This window comes from Pyrus communis, chromosome 17, assembly GCF_963583255.1.
Source record: "Pyrus communis chromosome 17, drPyrComm1.1, whole genome shotgun sequence".
NCBI lineage: Eukaryota > Viridiplantae > Streptophyta > Magnoliopsida > Rosales > Rosaceae > Pyrus > Pyrus communis.
This window is the reverse complement of record NC_084819.1, coordinates 13391402-13403750: the sequence shown is the minus strand read 5'-3', so window position 1 is coordinate 13403750 and position 12349 is coordinate 13391402. Positions and strand designations below refer to the sequence as shown.

At 36.8% G+C, this 12349-nt stretch overlaps 1 pseudogene; it reads right to left on the bottom strand.

Moving 5' to 3' along the window:
• Window positions 1–6350: 6350 nt before the first annotated feature.
• On the bottom strand, window positions 6351–10437 carry LOC137723077 (transcription factor MYB3R-3-like; annotated as a pseudogene).
• Window positions 10438–12349: the final 1912 nt, after the last annotated feature.

The following is a 12349-nucleotide window of genomic DNA, read 5'->3' as shown; positions in this document are numbered from 1 at the left end:
CAAGGATTAACCTCACTGTGGTATGCCTTACTACGGGACTAAATGTCTTAGAGTAATCTAACTCATGTTCTTGTGTATACCCTTGTGCAACCAGTCGTGCCTTGTATATGGATATGCTGCCATCTAGATTTTTCTTCAACTTGTAAACCCACTTACTCCCAATGATTGTTCTATCATGAGGTTGAGGTATAAGTGTCCATGTCCCTTGCTCTTTAAGAGCATCAAACTCATCCTGCATAGCTTGCTGCCAATTCGAATTGCTTGCAGCTGCTTTAAAATTCTTTGGTTCTTCATAATCAACAATTTCAGCCAGAAAGGAAAAACCACCGTAACACATAGAACCATCATCAATCTTTAGAGACTGTAACTCGGATAAATTTGCATGAAATGCAGTGTAATCTTTCCTCTGAATTGTTCCAGTTTGTAGTCTGGTACTCATAGAGTGTGTTTTTGAAACTTCATTAGTTGTAGATTGAGAAGTTTGGAGTCTGGTACTCATAGAGTGTGTTTTTGAAACTTCATTAGTTGGATCGAGGACAGGCAACAAGGGTAGATGCAGATCTTGTACAAGAGTAGGTGAGTGTGATGGCAGTGGTTCAGATTCCTGTGTATTTGGTGGAGCTTGTGAACTATCAAATAATGCAGAAGAATTATCTGATGCTGCCAGTATTGAAGTATCCTCAGAAATTGATTGAACTGTTTCATTCCTTCTACTATCGTGTACATTGGGAACTCTTAGCTGAACTATAATTGGAGATGAATGTACTGAACTCTGTACATTAGTGCTTCCTAACAATATAGAGGATTGACATTTTGCTAGAAAAACAGATTCATCATGAAGAATATGCCTAGAAAGAATCAATTTATGTGTCTGCAAGTTATAACATATAGCCCCTTTATAACCTGAAGCATATCCTAAAAATATGATACTGAAGTTCTTGGCTGAAATTTGCTGTCATTATAATGTCTCAAATAGGGATAGATTGCAGATCCATATACTTTCAAATCTTGAAGTGATGGATGTTTATCATACAAGCAAAAGAAAGTTGAGTTCATGTGTAAAGCTTTACAAGCCATCATATTAATCAAATACACAACATGTGCACACGAATGAAACCAGAATTCTTGAGATAAACCAATAGCATTCATCAATGTTATTGTTGTTTCAACTATATGTCGATGCCTCCTTTCAACAAAACCATTTTGTTGAGGAGTGTAGGGGCATGAAATTATGTGAACCATTCCTTTTGACTGCATAAATTCCTTGAAATGATTACTTAGAAACTCTCCACCTCCATCTGATTGTAAACACTTAATATGAGCTCCAAATTGTACTTCAACATATTTATAGAACTTGACAAACAATGAGAACACTTCTGATTTATTATAAAGTGGGAAAATCCATATGTACCGAGTACAATCATCAACAAATACAACATAAAACCTATATCCCTCTATGGATTTTACAGAAGAAGGTCCCCAAACATCAGAATGTATCCTATCAAAAGGTAAAACAGACCTAGAAGCATCATTGGAGAAAGGTTTTCTAGTAATTTTTCCATGAATACAATCAGTGCACATTGCATGCTTATTAGCTGTTGACATAGGAATATTAGACTTAGCTAACATAACTACCAGGACTTCATTTGTAGGATGCCCGAACCTCTGACGCCATAGAGAAGATCTGACTAACTGCCCAATGAATCCACTTGGAGCCTTCCACGATGACACAGGAATCTGAAACAATTCTTAAGGCCTACTTCTTCCTTTGTACAAGATCTCCCTTGTCACCTTGTCCTGCACAAAGAAATATGTGTCATCACAGATAAACCAACATCTATTATCTTTACACAATTGTTTTACAGACATAAGATTGACAGCAATTGATGGAACATGTAGCACATTCTTCAAAATTATAGAATTATATGGTGTTTTGAGAATTGTAGAACCAATATTTTGAATTGGCAAACCTTAACCATTGCCAATCTTAATTTTCTCTGAACCTTCAAATGGAGAAACTTGATGTAGACTAGCAAGATCAGAGGTCATGTGATGTGAAGCTTCTGTGTCCATAATCCAAGTTGCAGCATTATAGGATGATGAAGAAGCTTGAGCAGCCATTCCTTGCATTGCAGGTTATACTTGATAAGACAAATCATGTATAGGCATATTTTGTTGAATGACATGAGTTGCAGAGGTTGGTACTTGATAAGAATAATGAGCAACAAAGTGTTATGGTTGTTGGATCAAATGAGGTTGACCTTGATTCACAGAAGCAAGAGAAGTAGGCGATCCAGATGGCTGATATGAATAATTGCCCCGATGATAGCACTCTAGTGCAGAATGTCCCCTTTTTCCACAAATCTGACACTTAGTATTTAAATGTTGTGAAGTACCTTGAGAGTTCCTATAAAAGCAATTAGGAGCAGTATGCTCTCTTCTTTAACAAATCTAACATTCAGGATGCAGTGTAACTCGTGATTCAGTATTACCATTCCAACCATTGTTACTCCTGTAAGTATTAAATCCTTTGCCTTTGTACCCTGACCTGTAATTACTATTACCTCTTGATTGTCCTCCATTGAAACCTCTCTGTTGTCCTCCATTAAACGTTGATGAAGATTCAGGCTGTCTGAAAGTATCAGGTAAAGGATCCATATTACCAACAAATCTAGCATTAGTACCAAGTGTATTCTGATATGGAAAATATGCAGGGTGCCCCATTTGAAATTGTGACAAGAATGACCCTTGTTGTGATAGTGGACTAGAAGTGATAACACCCCCAGTACAAGATGGATCACTTGCAAAAGAATTAGAACTTGATGCTCCATTACTGTAATGAGAACTTGAACCAGCATTATTGCTATGCATATACAAAGCAGCCATATTCTGTGTTAAAGAACTTAAAACCACATCATTTTCCCTTTCAGCCCCTAATAACAGTGCCTTGAATTCTTTCATGGTAATAGTGGACTCTCTTGCAAGGATCACAGTTCTTATGGTGGCATATTCTTTTGGTAAACCAGCAAGCTCAGCAATCATGACATCAGTATCTAATATGTATTCTCCAGCAGCAATTAATTGGTCCCTTATAGACTTAATCCTTAACAGATACTTATCCATAGAATCACCACCTTTTTGCACTGTATGTAGTTTAGTTTTCAGATGATTAACACCTGCCTTGGATACCGAAGCATACCTATCTTCAAGATTAGCCCATGCTTCAGCAACATTCTTGCACCCAATTACATGCTCAATAGCATCATCAGTCAATGTAGCTATTAGCAAACTTAACAAAGACAAATATGTAGTTTCCCAATCTTGAAAAGCTATAGACACTTCTTTGGTAACTCCAGTTTTAGCACTCCCCACAAACTTTGGTGGACAATTTGCAGACCCATCAATGATCAAACAGTTTATACCCTTTAAGCACAGACCTAAACTGAAATGACCACTTAGCATAATTGTGATCACTCAACTTGATAGTCAACATTCCCAACAGTCCTTCAACTTTCACAAACGAAGAAGAAGAAGCCATATCTAATCAACTCCAAGAAACAATCTTTGACAAATCTTTAAACAATCTGTAACAATCTTTACACAAGGAATCAACTTTTAACCAAGAAATCAACTTTGAACTAATTCTTCAACTAAAGAACTTCTTGAATCACTAGCATTGGCCTTCTATGATTCTTGCAAAGTAAATGGCATTGGCCTTCTCAAAATTACTTTGTACAAATCAATTTGTTAAACTACTAATATTGGCATTGGCCTCACAATTTCATAAGCAAATCGCAGCAAAGTAATCAGAAATGCAAACTACAAACTACTCAATTGCATCAAAAATCCTCAACAAGTCATCAAGAAGATATGAAACACTGTAGAATCCTTAGAAAACAAACAAGAACCTGTAATTTCGACTAACTCCATTGAAGATGCATACCAGCAGAAATCGATGAGATCACCCATTGAATCGCAATCACCAATCACCAGAAAATTCCCAATCACCGCCAAAAAATTACCCAGTTGCCAAAGAATTCCAATCGTCAGAGAAAAACCCAGAAGAAAAACTTGAATCTTTAAACAAAGAACCCAACAAATCTGAATCGTAACTCACAGAAAATCACTGGCTCGATACCATCTTAACAAAACTGAGTAAAAGAGAGAAATCTTTGAAAAACTAAGAAAGCAAGAAAGCAAGAGAGAGAATCGTGCAGTGGAAGAAGAAGAAAGATTGATTGTATTGAATGAATCGTTACAATAGATTATTACAGTTATATCCCAACAATTCTAACCAACTTGCCTATGTGGCAATCCTCTACATCTCTCCTTAACCAATCAACAAATGCCACCTGTAATCCCATTACATCTCAACTATTAGTTATATGTCGAATGTGCCAATGTTAATAAGAGCTTTTAGTTGTCGATTGTATTTGCCTTTTAACCAAAAAGAAGTTTCAACACTACCTGCTAAAAAAAAAAAGCGTATTTGTGGTATGACCAACTGATGTAACATTTTATTTTATTTTTCAAGTCGAAACGTAGCATTTCTTTAATGATCAAATAGTACAATCTTCGAATAAAGCATCATGGATTAAATATGGAGGTCCGTAATTTTTTTTATTGAGGAATTTATAGTGGGTTCAAAAGGACATAAACTTAGGTCGGGCATCAATGTGGGTTCAAAAGGATTAAATATGGAGGTTCATAATATTTTTTTTATTTTTTAATGAGAAATTTATAGTGGGTTCAAAAGGACATAAACTTAGGTCCGACGCCAATGTAGCCCTAAATCAAAAGCAAATACACACATTCACTATTTTCTACCTCTTACGATATACCATCAAGACAAAACGAAGAAGAAGCAATTTATAAAGTGAGAAGGTTAGTGAGATTTCTTCCACTTCATAGACTCTTAGAAAAAGATAAGGTAGCAAAGCAAGAGCATTCTCCATGCGAGTAATGTACGGCTTGACATAAGCACATTGAGAGGAAAGAGGGCCGCCGTACGTGAGGTCAACGTCAGACAACGACACGTTCACACTGTATTTTTCTACTATTGTTTTCAATTATTATTATATGAAAACTGCAAATTAAATTTTAATTGGTCAACAAATAAATGGATATCAAACAGGACCCTAAATAAAAAATAATTGGCGCAATAAAGAGCCTAAGATTTCCAAGAGTGTACTTTGACCACTAAATATAAAAGATTAGTTACTGTAAATATTGGTAAAGAATGACAGGAGCTAGGCTTTCATTAAGAAATTCTTCAAGCATGAAGCATCATGGCTCCCTTGATGAGGGGTTTTCTGTACAATCCTGATATAATCAATATATTTTCACAAGTATTTGAGGCCTATCATTTTTATTTCTACACATAAAAGAAGCCCCTGCCCACTGTATTTTGTCAAGTAGGAGTGCCGAAAAACCGCTCTCGTGTAACTAATAACAAGGGGTGTATTTGCAAGTTAATGACTTGTAAGGCATTGAAGATGTGAGACCAGAGAATGGTCGGATAAATCGATGTATCACTCTGTTCAGAAGCTCTGTAGACTTGGAAATATCACCAGTTCAACAGTGTCAGCCAACGTCAAAAGAATCGCCCCTCTTTGTCCCTGAATTGAAACAGAGGGAGATCAAATCAGAAACACATTCACGAAACAAAAGGGCTAAAGAGTAAGGGTATATTTAGAGTGGATACAATGAGAAAACAACAAGGATTGCAAAGACAATAGCTCTTTAACCAGCTTACTTATCGCTTATGGAAACAAAAGAATATTACAGATTTCTGCATATATTTCCAGACTGATTAACTGTTTCAATACAGTAGTTCTTTAACGAGCTTACTTATTGCTTATGGAAACAAAAGAATATTACAGATTTCCGCATATATTTCCGAAATGATTAACTGATTCAATACAAAATGAAAGGAATGACAACTTTGATTCCTCTATCAGAAAACCAAAAATCTATCAATTACTTCTGCAAGGTTGTCACCTATGCATGTATGTATAATCTATACCTCGTAAGGTGTGTAATTAGAAATATAACGATACGATAAAATCGAAAGGCCAGATAATCTACGATCATAATTCACTACTTGACTAAGCAATTCTATGTCATATAGAGATCTTGCATTTAGAGCTTGACAGTTTTCTTTGTCAGATCAAGTTTCAAAAATAAAATAGAAAAACAGTTGACCAAGTGTGAATCCTATAACTACTTATACAAAGGACGACACCAAAGGTTGTAAGATTTAGTTTGATGATAATAGTTTATGAAGATAGATCAGAGACAAATAAGTTCGAGAACAATTATAACAAAAGCTGAAACTTACAGTGCATGCCCTAGGTCACTCCCATTTTTGTTGGATGTGTTGAGTCTTTGATAACAGCAGAGCTGCCATTTGCAGATAATTCCACGGACTTAGAATTAGCATCATACTCTGTCACATGTAAACTCCAGCTGTTTCTCCACGGACTTGAAAACAGCAGTCCTCCTGGCTCTTAACCGGTATGGCGGAGATGCATTAAAAGCCTTGCCATTAGACCCAATTGTACTGATACCATTATTAGTTGGACTCTCGCATGAACTTCCATCTTGAGACCCAGAAACTTCTGCACTGTTTTTGTGTCTCTCCTGTTCCCTGACTGATTCACAATCCACCATCCCCGATTCGTGATCCACTATCGCAACTTTATTACCAGGCAATTGTTCTTGGCCAATGGTCTTTCTCTTTCGCAAAATGGAAGGAGTATTGGGGAAGGTCTTAGCAGCGATTTTCAAAATTGATTCAGGGCTTTGATTACATAAACCACTGCCATTCGCAGAAGGAGGAGTGAAGAAACTTATAGGTGATAAATTTGGACTAGAGGTGTAATCATACTGCAAGTGATGCATGTTTGAAAAACCTGAATCGAATTGGGCACAACTTTCTGGTGGTGGCGGCTCATAGTACAAAGAACCATATCCTGGAGTTTCAACTGGCACAGATGTTGTCTTAACTCTGTCTTCGTCCAATTGATTGTTAAATACACAATTCTCCAACTCTGCCTGGCTGTTAATGACAGAATTCTCAATCTGAGGCTTTCTGTTTACTCTGAAATTCTCAAACTTTGGCCCTGAGTCTGAGTTAGAGCAGCTAAGATCCATAAAGGATAATCTCAGTTTACATTCTACACCTTCAGAATCTGCAGATTCATTTGGATGAACACTTGGTGAAGCACCCATATCCTGAGGTGGGGCGGCAGACTCAAACTGATCCTTTCCATCTTCATCTAGCTTAAACATGTCTGCATTTCCAGATGATGTTTGAGCAGTTGAATCCGATCCTTTAGTTGAACAAACAAGTAATTTTTTAGTTGCACTGGTTCTTGTCTCTTTGGTGCCATACTTCGGAGGTGGTGGAAGTTTCCCAGTAGCCAAATAGAACTCAAGTTTTTTCTTCAAGGAACTATTCCAATGATTCTTTATTGCGTTATCTGTCCTGCAAACACAAAGTTAAATACAACATTTGGCTTAGTAAGCACTGCATACACACAACAAAATAAAATGAACTTGGTAACAGTGGTTTCCAAGTTATAAGATGATATTTTTATTTAAAAATCAATTTCTTTGGTACCAGTCGTTTCCAGGCGGCATTACAATATCATCCGTCACTGAAATTGGCATTTCTCACAATGTTTTAACCAAAAATTAGATGTAACTTGTAAGACCACTGTTCAAAAGTTCTTGATGTTACATATTAGCGGTAGTCTTTGAAATTGGCTACATCTCTGTAGTGCTGCTCTAATTTGCACCTTAATGTCATTTATAAATAACAAATCAAACCAGAAAGATACCTTCCAGGTAAAACCTTCGCTATTTCGGCCCACTTGTTCCCATGCTTCTGGTGGGCATTCATAAGAGCTAATTCCTCCTCCAATGTCCAAGCCTCCTTCTTTATATCAGGATTCAAGTGATTGTGCCACCTGAAGGGAGAAAAACTGGGTTACAAGCATATCCACTACCCAAATGATTTGTTTTCGTTTCCTGAACAAATTAGTTGTAAGATACATGCCATGGAATGAATAACATTAAAATGTATAAAGCATCAGCATTATACAAAATTATATAAGTAATAAATGGCATAATTGTTAATTCCAGAGCAAAACATTTTGAGGAAAACATGATCAATCAGGTCAGCATTACAGTGGTCAAGATTTCCAGATCATATATGACAATAACATCAGATCTTAATAATAACCATAGGGCGATGGTGTCAAACATAATTAAAAGCTTATGGAGGTTACCTCTCTCGGCATTGTTTCCCTATACGACCAGGCAAAGACTTTGCTATCAACGACCATTTTGTAGGTCCATACTTTGCTACCAGTTCAATTATTTTATCATCCTCCTACAAATAAAACGAGTAAGGAGAAAGTTGAGTTAGACAAAGTTGAATGCTCAAACCTACACTGTAAGAACATATTAAGAAAATATGATATCAGGTTCCAACCTCTTGAGTCCAGGGTCCTTTAACAAGTTCTGGATTAAGAACCTTCTGCCATCGATGCAGACATTGCACTTCCGATCTATCAGGAAAAAATTCAGCTGCATACACATTATTTAAAATTCATATATTATATTGGTTGCCTGTATGTTGGTACAGCAGAAAATTAACAACATAGGTATAATATATAATCAGGCAATTGAATGAAAAGTAACTCGTTTCAACCTCTTGGGACATCTATGACGTGCTTGCTTAGAATTTTCAGAGCTCTGAATATATATTCTTAGCGTTCAACCAAAACTGGATTTCTTTTAATTTATCAAGATCTCTACTATTTAAAAGACTAGTCAAGAACATTTGCTGAGCAGAATCACTGCCACCTAAAAGCACCATAGCTATTGAAAGATGTAACTACACAAAATCTAACCAAAAGCTGCATTTGTGCCTTGAAAACCAGCAACATAAATCAGAAACAATACTCAAGAGAGAGACACACCTATTTTCTTCCAACTCTTCCCTTTAAAAGCTGCAACAGCAACCCGTAATGTCTCATCCTGTGGCAATCCAACATTTATCGAAAATTAGAAACATGCCCCAAAAAGGGTTGCGACTAAGAAAACAGAAGCGACATGTATCATAGCAACAACATATGAAAATGGGAGATAGTGCTGATAAAATAAGTAATACAACCAGTTAGTCTAAAAGAAGCGACTTTTTCAGGCATTAAGAGTTTTAATTATTTAATGACTGAAAATTATGAACCTCTCCCGCCAGTAAGTTCAGTAACAAACACGAAAACCATTCATGCTTCTGGCTGATAATACAAACAAGTGAACATAAATACAAAATGAATGCTGACCTCTTGTGGAGTCCAACCACCTTTGGCTCGCCTAATAGGACCACTAGTCCTCCTGAAAGACCAAAACCAATATGTCAATTCACTACCACAACACTGTCGATGACAATTATAAGCTATCCAAATTGGTCAAACGGAATATTACACTAGCATAGCGATTTCTGATCCGGTAAGGATACAAATATCCATTGGAAACTATATAATGTCTAAAAGCAGATGCATGGAACTAAAAATTAACACCGAAATCATAATCTGAACCTGCTAATGAAAAGAAGGGTTTTCAAATAGAGAACATCGCTACAGTTGTAACGAAATCAAAGCTGTCAAGCATTGAGGGAAGGTACCGTTGAGTTGGAGAAGCAGATGCTGGGCTGCAAGCCCCTGGGGACTTGATAATAGCACTGCCACTGCCACTGCCACTGCCTTGGGATACAGACGAGCTTGATGCAGCCGTGGATTGCTTATTCTCAAGGCAACACTCCTCTAATTTTGCCCCAGCCATCTCCTCCTATAAATAATCTCCAAAATCCAATATCCCTATCAATAAATAGATACCAAAAAAAAAAAAAAAAAAAAAATACAAAACAAAACCCTCCACCAGAAACCCCTAAACCAGATCGAAAACACCTAAAACCCCAAAAATGACCTCAACTTCACTCCAAAATCTCCAAAACCCTACCGCCATAGACCCAGACAAGCAAGACCCGGATCTTAAAAACTCGTCTTCAGATCAAAAAACTGCAAATTAAACACAATTCGAGGGCTTTTATCGAAAACCCAACACAAATCCAAGCAACTTGAAGTCTAAGAAATCGTGAAAATTCGATCGAACCCAGCAAAACCATTGAAAAGCAAAAACACAAAAACAAGAACGAGAGTTTTCGAAAACACAAAACAATTTTTCTGAAAAAAGTAAGAGAGTTATACCTCTGCTTGCGAAGAAGTGGCGGGAATTGAATTAGAGCTCATCGATTAAACCCAATAGAATTTTCAGAACCCTTCTTCTCTGAAACATGAAAGAAAGAGGAGAGCTTTTTGGTTTCGAAAAATCCTCGCCCGTTGAAACGAAGAGAGAGAAAGAGACAGAGGGTAGAGGAAATAATATAAATACTTACAAAAAAAAGTTTAGAAATTTTTAAAACGAATATATATGCACCGACGTCTCCGTTAATTACCGTTACCGAAGGAGATTTGGGCTTTTGCGAGGTTTAGGAAACCCTATCGGTTAACGGCGGATGACGGCGCGTTGAGAACGTTAACCCAAAGTTTGAACCTCAAACGGCACTCTGAGGCCCTCTGTTAATGTTGAACTGGGTTTGGAGCGGTTGGATGGGGGCGTTGGTTGCGCGGGGACTTATGGACCGTTGGATTGGGGAATAAAAGCGTTCGTGGTTCGTGGTTTGGAAGGGGACATTTTAATTATTAAATTGCGGTTTAGGGTATTAAATTATTAATGTTGGCTGGAACGTCATATCATGGGTGACGTTGGACGGTGGAGATGGTGTTTTTATCCGGGTGATTGTATTGATCTTGTGGATCTGGACCGTTGGTTGGCGAGAAAAACTCTCAACAAGACGTATCTTTAATTTTTTTTACAATTTTTTTTTTTTGTCAAACGATAAATTTTGTTAAATTAAATATTAGATTAACCATCAATGATGGAATTCAAAACCATACCGACATGCAAGAACTCAACTTCTCTTAGCTACTGTGGTAAAGAGTCACTTACAATTGAACACACCTTTTATATTACAACTTTTGAATTGAATGAAATTAAGACGAATTAAGATATGCATATAAAAAGGGGTGAATAAAATTAAGGCAAATTAAGATATACATATAAAAAGGGGGTTTTTCTTTTGTTTTTGGAAACCATAAAAAGCAGTGTTTAGGATGGAGGTAGATTCTCTGCCCTCCCACTTCCTGTGCCTTTCTACCTCTACCCTCCCACTTCTTGTGCCTTTTTGTTTGTGTGGTTACGGTTAAGCTACATCAACATTTTATATTGCTATTCTTTTTTGTCCTATTATCTCTATAAAAAAAAAAAACAATATAAAATATTGACATGGCTTAACGTGACCACACAAAACAAGAGGGCATGGGAAGTGAGAGGGCAGAAAATCTGCCTGCGTTTAGGATTGCCTCAAATAGGACAACTCACTAATTTTAATGGATATTGAATGAAAAAACAGATGTCATTTACATTTTTTGTTCAAGTGCAGCAAACGATGGATTAGATATGAAACAGATCTCTCTTAATCCCTACAAAAATAAAAGAATTGGTCGAGATAAGTTTTCACCATAGCTTATCCATCTTTCGAAAGAAAAAAAAAAATGTAAGCGGGCATCCAATCTTCATTTAGCATTCATTGAATCTAACGATTTATGGTATCCAAGCCACTCATAGACACCAAAGAAGCCTCTCCAGACTTTTGAATGTTTAGCAAAAATTTAAAAGTGCTTTAAATTCAAAAGTGATTTTTCTATAGAAACACATTCTCCTAGTGATTTTTTTGTCACCTCCATGTAATTTTTTTGAACTCCAAACCAGAAGCGTTTGACAGCTTTCTATCCTAGTGCTTCCCCACAAAGCATCATTTGGAATGTTTACAAACAACCACCTTCTTCCTTACATAATGCGTCCAACACTGGGCAGATATCATACTTATCCTTTAACACATTTCTGCCTGATTGCTCATCAAGGTCAAGCAGGGACCTCCACGACCAGGAGACTAACTAGTAACTCCTTCAGTCACTGTAAACCCGACCCATTTACAGGTCTACTGTTTGGTACTCTCCCTTCAAGTTTACCTATTCTAGTCCTCCAGAGACTTTCACAATCATATCGTAATCTTTATCATCTTTAGCACAAAGGAGAAGAAGCTCAGAAGTCAATGATTTACCAACCAATTCTCTTCTCAAATAATCTAAATCTCTTTGTTGGCTCACTATCGAGATCACTGCCAACCAAAGTCAAGTTCTAACTTAAAAAGGTAAAA